The sequence below is a fragment of the Bos javanicus genome, chromosome 1 (assembly GCF_032452875.1).
Source record: "Bos javanicus breed banteng chromosome 1, ARS-OSU_banteng_1.0, whole genome shotgun sequence".
NCBI lineage: Eukaryota > Metazoa > Chordata > Mammalia > Artiodactyla > Bovidae > Bos > Bos javanicus.
The window spans coordinates 130,533,894-130,545,986 of NC_083868.1; the positions used below are offsets into that span (position 1 = coordinate 130,533,894).

At 48.5% G+C, this 12,093-nt stretch overlaps 1 protein-coding gene and 1 non-coding gene across 2 annotated transcripts in view; one reads left to right on the forward strand and one right to left on the reverse strand.

The window, feature by feature from the left end:
- ESYT3 (extended synaptotagmin 3) overlaps positions 1-12,093 on the reverse strand; it is a 55,876-nt gene that overhangs the window by 42,218 nt on the left and 1,565 nt on the right. The window lies entirely within an intron of this gene.
- Positions 1,273-1,345, forward strand: TRNAG-CCC (transfer RNA glycine (anticodon CCC)). Its single transcript has one exon. It is a non-coding gene; the product is annotated as a tRNA-Gly (tRNA).

Genomic DNA, 12,093 nt, shown 5'->3' on the forward strand with positions numbered 1-12,093 from the left:
GCCTCTGCTGATTGGCTGAGCCCAGTGCCCAAGAGGCCCCATGGGAAATTCTGCCCAATGGGGGTGCTCCAAACGTAGGCAGGGCAAAAGGATCCAATCAAAGCCTCTGCCTCTGTCTTTCCCTCCCCAGGTAAACAAAGGGAAGGCAGAAAAAGAAGCCAGGTTGGCTCACTCTCAGACTGAATCCTAAAGTCATTTTCGTTCCAATTCCCATGAGCCTGGGAGTATCCAGGAGTCTCTGGGACCAGCTAGGATGAGAGACACACCCACCACCAGGCAATGCAAAGGGCTAGACTCTGAGCGGTTCTCAAACTTTTCTGTATAAAAACTTCACCTGGAAAGCTGGTGAAATGTGGATTCTTGGTCAGGTCCCTCTGAGATTCTGACTCAGGAGGATGGGGCAGGGCCTTGAAACTTGCATCTTTAATAAGCTCACCTGCTCCTTCTGATCCTGGTGGTGGAGGATGCGAAAGCATGAGTGCTCAGGGCCTCCCAGGCTGGAGGACCTGCCCCAGACCTAGAACAAGGTGGCCCTTCTGCTCCCCAGTGTTCCTGACCAGGGATACAGTCACAGCCTGTGTCTCCAGTGATTACTCTTAGGAGAATATCACTTTGTCATCAAATTTTTACCCGTAGCCTACGGACCTCACTTCTTTTACAAAGGGAATATCTTTTGTGCCACAAAGAGCAAAGGGAGGCATGAACTAACAGGTGAAAAACACAGCATCACGATTCTGCCTGGCTTGAGGCTGCCCTGGCCTCTAACAGGTGTGTGGCCCTTTTCCTGCAGCCTCGGGTTTATCCTGATTGAGAGCAGAGAAGTTGCTCAGTCCTGTGCTGCCCACAGGATCTACAATCCAGAGAGAGAAAGGACAGATGTACTTCTAAATGGAGACAGAGCTCTTGAAGGTTCATCTCCATAGAAACACGAACACTCTTCTGACTGATGTATTACGGGTATGGGCAGTTCTCCAGAGCAATCCTGGAAAATTCAAAAGTTGCTGGGGCCTGTGGTCAAGTCACCAGAATCTCAGATGCCTGCTCTTCCGCCCGCAGGAGCCCTTGGGCAAGTTTCAACAGATGAGCTCTCAGCCCACATCTACAGCCTCCTTAAGCTAACACTGTCATGCTGCTATTAGTGTACTTGGGCCAAAGCCTTCCAGGCAAAGTGGACTAATAATTTAATGATGGCATCTTTAGATATGGTCAAGAGTGGTGGTAATCAGAGCCTAGAGAGGCAAGAAAGACTGCTAATCAAACCAAGTCTGGGATTCCCTGGTGGTCCAGTGGCTAAGACTCTGCACTCCCAATGCAGGGCGCCCAGGTTCAATCCTTGGTCAGGGAACTAGACCCATATGCTGCAACTGAAGACCTTGCATTCCACAACTAAGAGCCAGTATAGCCATATAAATACACACACACACACACACACACACACATAAATAAAACAAGTCTAAGAATTCTAGACTGGCAGAGGCCACCAAAATGGTCATGTTGGTGCTTCATCTTTAGGTGGTCACATGCTTTATTTCTTAAACTCTTTAGGAAAAGTGATTGCACAGCAGTGAGGAAATGGAACCAGACTGTGAGGGCTGCATGCCATAGGTGGGCAGGGGGTGGAGGGGTGGAGCCCACAGATGGGCTGAAGTTGGGCTGAGAGGCCTGGACAGGAGGTTCTGGCCACCAGACTCTCTCAGGAGGCAAGGGATTAGAGGGCTTCACTTAGAGAGCATGCCTGTCACTCGGTGAATCCTGCTTCGCACTCACAGAGACAGTGGCTCCTCCCTTGGGAGCAGCTGTGTACAGACACAGAGATACACACAGACATATACAGGTAGGTGGACACACACATGTAGACACACATACCAAGATATACACAGATGCACAGATACATGTACACACAGACACACCCACCCAGAACTACACAGACCCATCCACAGAATCACTTGTTGTTCAGTCGCTAAGTCATCTACAACTCTGTGATCCCATGGACTGCAGCCTATCAGGCTCCTCTGTTCTCCACTGTCTCCCATAATTGGCTCAAATTCATGTCTATCAAGTTGGTGGTGCTACTTTACCATCTCATCCTCTGCCACCCCCTTCTCCCATCACCCTCAATCTTTCCTAGCATGAGTCTTTTTCAATGAGTCAGCTCTTCACATCAGGTGGCCAAAGTATTGGAGCTTCAGCTTTAGCATCAGTCCTTCCAATGAACACTCAGGGTTGATTTCCTTTAGGATTGGCTGGTTTGATCTTGCAGTCCAGACTCTTAAAGAGTCTTCTCCAGCAGTACAATTTGAAAGCATCAATTCTTTGGTGTTCAGCCTTCTTTATGGTCCAACTCTCACATCCATACATGACTACTGGAAAAACCATAGCTTTGACTAGCCAGACCTTTGTTGGCCAAGTAATGTCTCTGTTTTTTAATATGTGGTCTAGGTTGGTCATAGCTTTTCTTCCAAGGAGCACTTGTCTTTTAATTTCATGTCTGAAGTCACCATCCACAATGATTTTGGGGCCCAAGAAAACAAAATTTGTCACTGCTTCCATTTCTTAACCATCTATTTCTCATGAAAGAATGGGACCAGATGCTATGATCCTTAGTTTTTTAAGTGTTGAGTTTCAAGCCAGCTTTTTCACTCTCCTCTCTCACCCTCATCAAGACACTCTTTAGTTCCTCTTCACTTTCTGCCACTGAATCACATGTACACACAAAGATCTAAGTACATACTCTCTTTTCTAGAAAGAAAAAGAAAAAAGCCTCTGGATCCTGCTCCAAAGGGCATTTCTATACACACACTCCTGCTGACTCATCTGATCTTACCAACCCATCCCCAATGGAAAGAAGAGAGAAGATCCTCTCCCAGGTGTCTGGCGGGGAAGGGGACGCTGCACAAGAGGCCTCCTGTCCTCTTGAGACAGTCCCTGCTCTCTGGGTGCCTCTACAGAGTTCCTCCCCCACCAGAAAATCGCCCATATTTCAGTCACTTATCTCCTGATGAAACATTGCCTTACATCCCTTTTTTCCTCTGTTCTTGGGAGGTAAACGTTTAACCATGAAAACTGCTTTTAAAAATTATTATTATTTTTGACTGTACAGCACAGCATGTGGGATCTTAGTTCCCCAACCAGGTGCTGAATCTGGGCCCCCTGTATTGGAAGCTTGGAGTCTTAACCACTGGAACACCAGGAAAGTCCTGAAAACAGCTATTAAATCTGTTAGTTTTGGAGTGAAAATCACCCTGCCCGAAGTGCCTTAAGAGAAATAACTGCTTTGCCAGCTTGGAATTCCATTTTTGGGCTTCCCTGGTGGTTCAGGAGTAAAGAATCCACTTGTCAATGAAGGAGACCTGGTTGGGAAGATTCCTCTGGAGAAGGAAATGGCAACCCACCCCAGTATTCTTGCCTGAAAAATCCCATGGACAGAGGAGCCTGGCAGGCTACAGTCCATGGGGTTGCAGAGTTGGACATGACCGAGCAACTAAACAATAACCACTGTTCTAGAATCTGTAGGTTCCTGAACAGCACAACCAGCCTTGAACTGTCCTCAGTTGGCTGGACTCAGCAGGATGACTGAGCAGACAGATAATGTGGGTGGCAGAAGCCTGTCATCCAGGCTGAGGAGTAAGGGCTCAGAGCAGAGAGGGACTGCTCTGAGTTACCTGCAGAGTCATTGCTTCTAGGAGTGCATGCATGCATGCAAAGTCGCTTCATTCGTGTCCAACTCATTGTGACCCAATGGACTGTAGCCTGCTGGGCTCCTATGAACCCATGCCCTTCTCCAGGGGATCTTCCCAACCCAGGGATCGAACCCAGGTCTCTTTCACTGCAGGCAGATTCTTTACCACTAAGCCACTGGGGAAGCCCCACCTGAGTATAATCCTAAATTGCCAGAGAGTTCAGTGACCCTGCTAGGTCTGGTAATGCCTTGAGGGTAAAAAAACTTATCCTTTTGCTCATTAAATTAGTAAAAGGCCAACCATCCAATCCTAAAGGAGGGCAATGCCAAAGAATGTTCAAATTACCAGACAATCGTGCTCATTTCACAAGGTAGCAAAGTCATGCTCAAAATCCTCCAAGCCAGGCTTCAACAGTACATGAACCAAGAACTTCCAGATATACAAACTGGATTTAGAAAAGGCATAAAAACTAGAGAGAAAATTTCCAACATCCGTTGAATCATAGGAACAACAAGAGAATTCCAGAAAAACATCTACTTCTGCTTAATTGACTACGCCAAAGCCTTTGACTGTGTGGATCACAACAAACTGGAAAATTCTTCAAGAGATGGGAATACCAGACCACCTGACCTGTCTTCTGAGAAATCTGTATGTCGGTCAAGAAGCAACAGTTAGAACCAGACATGGAACAACAGACTGGTTCCAAATTGGGAAAAGAGTACGTCAAGGCTGTATATTGTCACCCTGCTTACTTAACTTATATGCAGAGTACATCATGTGAAATGCTGGGCTGGATGAAGCACAAGCTGGAATCAAGAGAATTTTGCCAGGAGAAATATCAATAACCTCAGATATACAGATGATACCACCCTAATGTCAGAAAGTGAAGAGGAACTAAAGAGCGTCTTGATGAAGGTGAAAGAGGAGAGTGAAAAAGCTGGTTTAAAATTCAACCTTCAAAAGATGAAGATCATGGCATTTGGTCCCATCACTTCATGGCAAACAGATGGGGGAAAATGGAAACAGTGACAGACTTTATTTTCTTGGGCTCCAAAATCAATGCAGATGGTGACTGTAGCCATGAAATGAAAAGATGCTTGCTCCTTGAAAGAAAAGTTACGACCAACCTAGACAGCATATTAAAAAGCAGAGACATTACTTAGCCAACAAAGGTCCGGCTAGTCAAAGCTATGGTTTTTCCAGTAGTCATGTACAGTTGTGAGAGTTGGACCATAAAGAAGGCTGAGAGCCAAAGAATTGATGCCTTCAAACTGTGTTGGAGGAGACTCTTGAGAGTCACTTGGACAGTAAGGAGATTAAACCAATCTAAAAGGAAATCAACCTTGAATATTCATCAAAAGGACTGATGCTAAAGCTGAAGCTCCAATACTTTGGCCACCTGATGTGAAGAAAAGACCCTGATGCTGGGAAAGACTTTAGGCAGGAGAAGGGAATGATGGAGGATGACATGGTTGGATGGCATCACTGACTCAGTGAATTTGAGCAAGCTCCAAGAGACATGACTGAACAACAATAGTCATCATCTTCTTCCTCCTCTGCCTGTTCCTCCTCCATGCTGATAAGGCCACAGTGAAGAGGAAATGAGGACCTTTCAAGTTCTTAAGTTTTGACAGATAAGTTTAATGTGTAATCTATATAAGGAATTAGAGAAACAGGGTCTGAGTTGTTGTGTTTTTTTTTTTTTTTTTTAATCTTTTGGCTACATTGCAAAGCTTGTGGGATCTTAGTTCCCCAGCCAGGGATCAAATCCAGGTCCCCTGCATTGGAAGCCCAAGTCTTACCTGCTGGACTACCAGGGAAGTCCAGGGACCAAGATTTACATTGCCGATGTTCAGTGTGGCATTCATGCCACAGATTTTTATTGAAAGCCTATCTGAACTGGGCACTGAGCAAAGAGCTGAGGGTACAGAGAGATATAAGACACACACCTTAAAAGAATATTTGATCTGGAGGAAAAGTTGGGACATAAAAATAGGTAGGTGCAAGTCAACACAGGCAGTGGGTGTGACAGAAGGGTTGCAGCGCAGGTCCCTGAGCTTTGACTTGAAGGAAGAGTCAAGGGAGCCAGACTGGAAGATCAGAGGGAGAAATTTGCAGACACAGAGAGGAAACAACACCCACCTCGGCCCACCAAAGAAACAGGTCCAACTTTGACATAACCAAAATACTGGATGTCCGAGAAATGGTCAAGCCACTTACGGTCTCTTCATATTAAGGATATCATAACCTTTAAGGATTTTTTGAAAGAATGTTTGCAAGATAATATTAAGGCCACAAAAAGAAAAAAAAATTCAAGAGTACAAGTTTTCAAAAGATTGTTTTCATATATCTTTTATACAAAGGAAGTGTTCTCAAACATAGGGTATATTTCCGGGTGGTGGAATTGTAAATGCTTACTCTAATATTTACTTACAGTCCATATCCAAATATCCTACCATGGGAATATTTGCACTTTTATAACCAGAAAAATGAGATTTTTAACCAGTTTATAGCCAGTTACTTTAAAAAGTAAACACAGTGTGGGCAAAAGAATGGATTGGGTGAACCTGGGGTTTTGAAACATCCTACCTCCTGGAGAGTTCCTTGGCTTATCAAGGACTAGTGACCCTGGGCACAGTGGGATGGGACTTCTCAGGCAGGAGCAGCCACCCACACCTACACAGAGAGGGTGCACAGGAGCTGAGCCCTGACTCCCAGTGCAGCCTGAGGGATTCAACCATCATTTCCTTGGTTTGAAGTGATAGGAGAGGTAACGAGAATGAGACTCTGTCCCTTTAATAGTTCCCACTGGGCTAGAAAACATTTAACTGTCTCTTCACTATTTGCAGTAGAAGAGGAGGTGGTGGAGGAGGAGTTGGTGGAGGAGGAAGGAGGGGAAGAGGGAGAGGGGAAACTTTCCTCCAGCACACAGGAACACTTTGGGGCTATGAGTTCTAGGTTTCCTGAGATTTAAAAATGCCTGAGAGTCTATCAGGAGAAGTAACTCTGAATGGAGGGTGGGAGGATAGGAAGGCAGGGCCCCAGTCCCCTGCTCCTCTATGTAGCTGTGTTGTGGCCTTTATGGGTCATGATGAGGATGACAGCTCACACCTCCCAGCAGCTCCCCCAAAGTCACTGGGGTCATTCCCACGGACAGACCGTCTCTGCCTGGGGTCAAGGCTCTGGACCACAAGGCCAAGACAAGCTGAAATCAGCTCTCCGTGCCTTTCTGTCCCCTGGTGAAGGACAGGGGCTGTTCTACCCTTGGCCCTGATCCCAACCTACCAGCTGACCTCCCAATGACTTGGATCCTTAGCTTGGAGAAAAGGTTTCGGGGACTCCTCTATTCCAGGAAGATTCAGCTCCCCGTAACTTGCACCAGGCAGTCTCCTGTGAGTCTCGTTGCTGTTGTTCAGTCGCTAAGTCTTGTCTGATGTCTGACTCTTTGCGACCCCATGGACTGCAGCACATCAGGCTCCTCTTTCCTTCACTATTTCCTGGAGTTTGCTTAGATTCATGTGCAATGAGTCGGTGATGCTATCTAACTATCTCATCCTCTGCCACCCTCCTCGCCTTTTGCCCTCAATCTTTTCCAGCATCAGAGTCCTGTGAGTCTGGGTATCATTAATTACCATCCAGATCTGCTCACCCCAGGACAAGATGAGCCACTCAAGTGACCAAACATGATGGAAACTTTGGGTTCGGAGTGACCCACCCCCTCCTACAGCCTCTTCCTCCAAGGAGGCTGTCTGGGTTAGATTCATTCCCTCCCCCATGTTTTCCCAGAACATGCATTCCACATTGTAGGATCATGCTGTGTCAGAAAAGCCTGTTCTCGTGGGTCTGCATTCAGCTCAAGGGTTCCTTGAAAGCAGGGACCATGTGTCACTCATGTTGTGGGCCAGGGTGCAGCATGGTGCCTGGCATTGCAAGTCCTCAATAGATGCTTGCTCACTGAGTAAAGGAACAAACATGTGGATGCCTAAGTTCCCTGTGCCAGGCCCACATTCTGCCTCTCTTATTACCCAACCCAGGCCTAGGACATGATAAGTCCATGACGCATCACTAGGTCGTGGGGCAGAGACCCAAGGGGCATGATTAAAACCTGCCCTGCCCCTTCCTTCCTGAGGATGGGCCTGAATGACCTCACAGGGGCTGCAGAGGCCTTTTGGGAAAGAAGTCCCCAGCTCCAAGCCACGCCCAACGAGTCTTGATGTTTAAAATCAGGCTCCATGGCCCTGACTCTGAGAATTGAGCTTTGGGATTGAAGTTGAGAGTTCCCACCCTAGCTCACAGCTGTCACTGCATTTACTCCCCTAATTAGCAGAATTAGTACAGGACTGACTGTGGGAGCCTGGGCCCTGGAAGACTGCCGCTCCACCCACAAAAGGAATGTGAACTCTCAACCTCAGGAAAGCAAAGCACTCAGCCCTGGTTGTCGGGCTCAACAGCTGGCACAGAAACTTAGAAGGATCCATCCCAGGTATCATCGTCCCAGGGATGCTGCTGCGAACCTTGGATCGCTCAATGCTTTGAGTGAATGGCTCACCTCTCCTGGGTGTTTGCTTCAGTGGGCACCCCCACTTAGGTGGTGGGGAGGCAAGAAAGATTGGGAACAGTGTCCTGTGGGTTTGGGGCACTGGAGAAAAGCTAAGTTGGAGCTGATCAGTGGTGGCACACTCCTGCAGCTAAAAAGGCTCTAGAGCATCCCCTAGAACCTCATCATTTTCAGGCAGGAATCAGAGACTCAGAAAAGATAGAGGACCTTCGCAAGGTCCCCCAGTGAATGAGCCTCAGACTCCAAGTCCACACCACCACATCACATCAGCCCACTCCCACTGCAGGAGACACACGAGGGTTAACTGTCTCCCACGAAGCTGCCAACTGACTGCTATCAGCTGCCAGGAGAGTGAGCATGGCCAGGCCTGAGACCACAGATAGACACAAGGTTTCTGACAGTTCTTTCCCCTGACTACCAGGCGGGCCCTCATCCCCCAGACACATCCACCTGGAGGCAGGTGAGACTCGTACCAAACTTCCCTCCTCACACCGGCCCACTCGTGCAGGGGCACAAAAATATCTGATAAACAAACCAATTATCCAAGTGAGCGCTGGTCAAGGGCTCCATGAGCAACAACCCATAAACCACAGGGCGGCAAAGGGCCAATTGTGCCCAGATCTTGGAGGCAGCCTGTGGAGACCCAGCTGGGGGCCTGAGCCTCTGGGCAGGGGAGGGTGGAGGCTTCAAGCAGTATAGGTTACCTGAGGAGCCCAGAGCACCAAGGACTGACTCTGAAGATCAGGTGGGAAGTTTAGGAAGTACCAGAGGTGGAATTCCATGAACGGAACCCCAGGAAGGGCTGGAGTCTCCAGTGGGCCCTGCACCCTGCAGCCATCCAACTCCAGAGCACATTTGCTGCTGGGCCATTTGGTAATGAGCTTCATTTCATGTTAGGAAAATAGAGAGTTGAGAGGGCTGGGAAATTGCAAAGGATACAGTGACAGACCCCCAGAGCATGCAGTCATGTCTGGCTCTGAACAAGCAGCTTTTCAGACTCAGCTCATCACAACCATGTGTAGAAACGGAGCCTTCAAGGCCAATGGCTAGATGAGTGGTGGAGCGGGGACTATGGGATCAGGGTCTCCAGTTCTATCACTGTGCTGTCCACCACTCCCAGCCCTGGCAAGGTGGGCTGACCGCAAAGGCTCTTGAAAGTGAAAGTCGCTCAGTCGTGTCCAACTCTTTGCTCTTAATTCTTTGAAAAATCTAAAAACTGAGTATGAGGAACATTGGCATGAGTGGCAGGCAGTGGCTGCTCCCCTGTTCAGAAGAGGAACTGCTGTTTGTCCACGTGGCTGGGTCACATTCACAGGACAAGGGCCTCCCTGGCATCGTCACTTGTGACCCCTTCTATAGCAGAAGCAGCCTTCCCTTGAGCTGTTCCTGGAAGGGAACCAGAGGAGGAGTGGAGCTGTATCAAGTTAGACCAGAAACAACCTCCTTTAACAGGATTTCACAGGTGGGGACAATGAGAGCCAGCGCGGGAAAGGAACTTCTCTTATCACCTGGAGGCAGCAGCTGGTATGACATGTTGAGGAGGAGTCTAGTGGGGCAGGAAATGACCGCTGCAGTGAGAAGGGATTGCTGTGGCCTCTCGGGTCTGGCTCAGCCTGGCCTTGGCCTCTGTCCCCTCACAGGGACTGGGTGCAAATTAGAGCAAGGTGCGCACATGGCTGGACAGGCAGCAGGGGCGGGGGTCCACCCCCACTCACTGGGTGCTGGGTGATGACCTGCAGGGCTTCAAGGCCCTCAAGACCTTTTCTTCAACACCCTGGCTAGTGGTCTGCCAGTTGTTAATTAGTAAAAATATTTCTGGACACCAAAGATCATAGTCCATTAATCCCCTTTCACTCAAGAAAACCAGTTCTCCAAACAGGGAAGAAGGCCCACTGAAGGGTCCACATGTCAGATAAAGATGCCCAAGCTCTGAAATCATGGGCAAGGGTCCCTCTTCCCCACCACATGGGAGCCACCTCTGTCTTCATAAACAGTGTCTGTCCTCAGGAGGCAGGCAGAGGGAAATTCAACCAAGTAGGTTCCAGATTTTCCACATCATCCCTGGGCATGGAAATCTCCACGAGGCAGACTCAAAAGCCCACGTTTGCATCTATTTGTGTGCTCTCCACAGGTGTTCACACAGACAACCTACTTCCCCAGACCTGCTTCACATTCCAGATCCCCAGTCCCAGTCATAGGCACCCAGCTCTCCAAAATCAGAATGCAGAAGACCCTGGTCCCTCCTGCACCCTGCTCTAGAGCCCTCCCCCCGCACCCTCGCACCTTGGTCCCCACTACCACTGATACCACCTTGGCTAAAATTGGTTTCTCACCTGGTCTCTTTCCTCCAGCTTCACCCCTCCTGCCCTGCTGCTTTTTACAGGACCTTTCCAAAACCTTCCCCAGACTCCCTTCAGAATCAGCCCCAACCTCCATCACACCTACCTCAATCTGGCCCCTGTCCTTCAGCCTGCACTGCACACATCAGCCAGGCAAAGCACCCAACACCTGCTCAGATACCAACCACACCGTGCCTCCACGCTATGCTCACAGGCCTTCTCTGCTTAGACTGCTCTTGGCAGGGCCACTGCTTCAACCCAGCGGGCTCAGGCCTGGGGTATGGTTTACAGGATAAGAATCCAGGAGGTACCGTCTTGGGTTCTGTCTCATTCATCTCGCTGAGCTCCCTGTTGGCTAGGTCCATGTAGCTCTGGGGTCACCTCCCTCAAGAGAAGCCAGAACAGTTTCTATGGTGTCTGTAGGAGATAGGGGGTTGGGGAGTATCAGGGCCCCTACAGGATCTGAGTCTTACTCCAATTTCAGAAACATTGCCTTGGTATACAGCTAAGTGCCTGGAGGCCTCCCTAACACAGGGAGGTCTCAGGGACTGAGGCTGCCATGGGGGTCATGACAGAGGCCTAACAGCCAGCCTGAGATCCTCATCAGTGAGTAAGGAGTGTGGTCAGGTACAGGTCTGCTCTCTGGGTCCACACTTCTCAAGATCACAAGCCTCCATAGAACAAGCAAGGTCTGGGGAAGACAGGCCCCAGACTCAGTCTCCAAGGCTGCTACCCAATATTTGTAAACCTAATTCTGAAGCTTTACTGTCCATCCATATATTAATAAGTATTATGGGGACTTCCCTGGTGGTCCGTTGGTAAAACTCTGTGCTCTCAATGCAGGGAGCCCGGGTTTGATCCCTGATCAGGGAACTAGATCACATGCCACAACTAAAAAATTCCTGCATGCTGCACCTGAGACCTGGAGCAGTTAATAAATAAATAAAAGGTATCATGAGCTAAATTGTGTCTCCCAAAATTTATATTTTGAAGTCCCAATCCCGAGTACCTTAGAATGTGACTGTATTTGGAAATAGAGTCTTTATAGAGATGATTAAGTTAAAACAAGACCATTAGGGTGGGCCCTAATCTAATCTGACTGATGATCTTATAAGAAGAGGAAATTTAGACACAGATATGTAGAGAGGGAGGGCCACATGAAGACATAAGGGGACAGAGCCAAGGAGAGGCATCAGAAGAAACCAACCTTGCCAACACCTTGGTCTTAATAAATTTCTAGGCCACCCAGCCTGTAGTACTTTACAGCAACTGTAGAAAACTAATGCAATAAGGCTTACTTTCGAATTTAACATAAACAGGCCTTTCTAATATCTTCTTCTCATCCCCCTTCAGCAGTTACTGTCACCGGTGGGGGTGAGGAACCTACAGCCTGGCTGGATTCTAGAGTACAGGCCTCAAGCCAGAGGAGGTGAGGGGTCTGGTGGCCTCTGGACAGCTCTCCCGCCGTGTGCCTGAATGTATCTGGAAGCCATCAGAGACAACCAGCCCCAGTTCA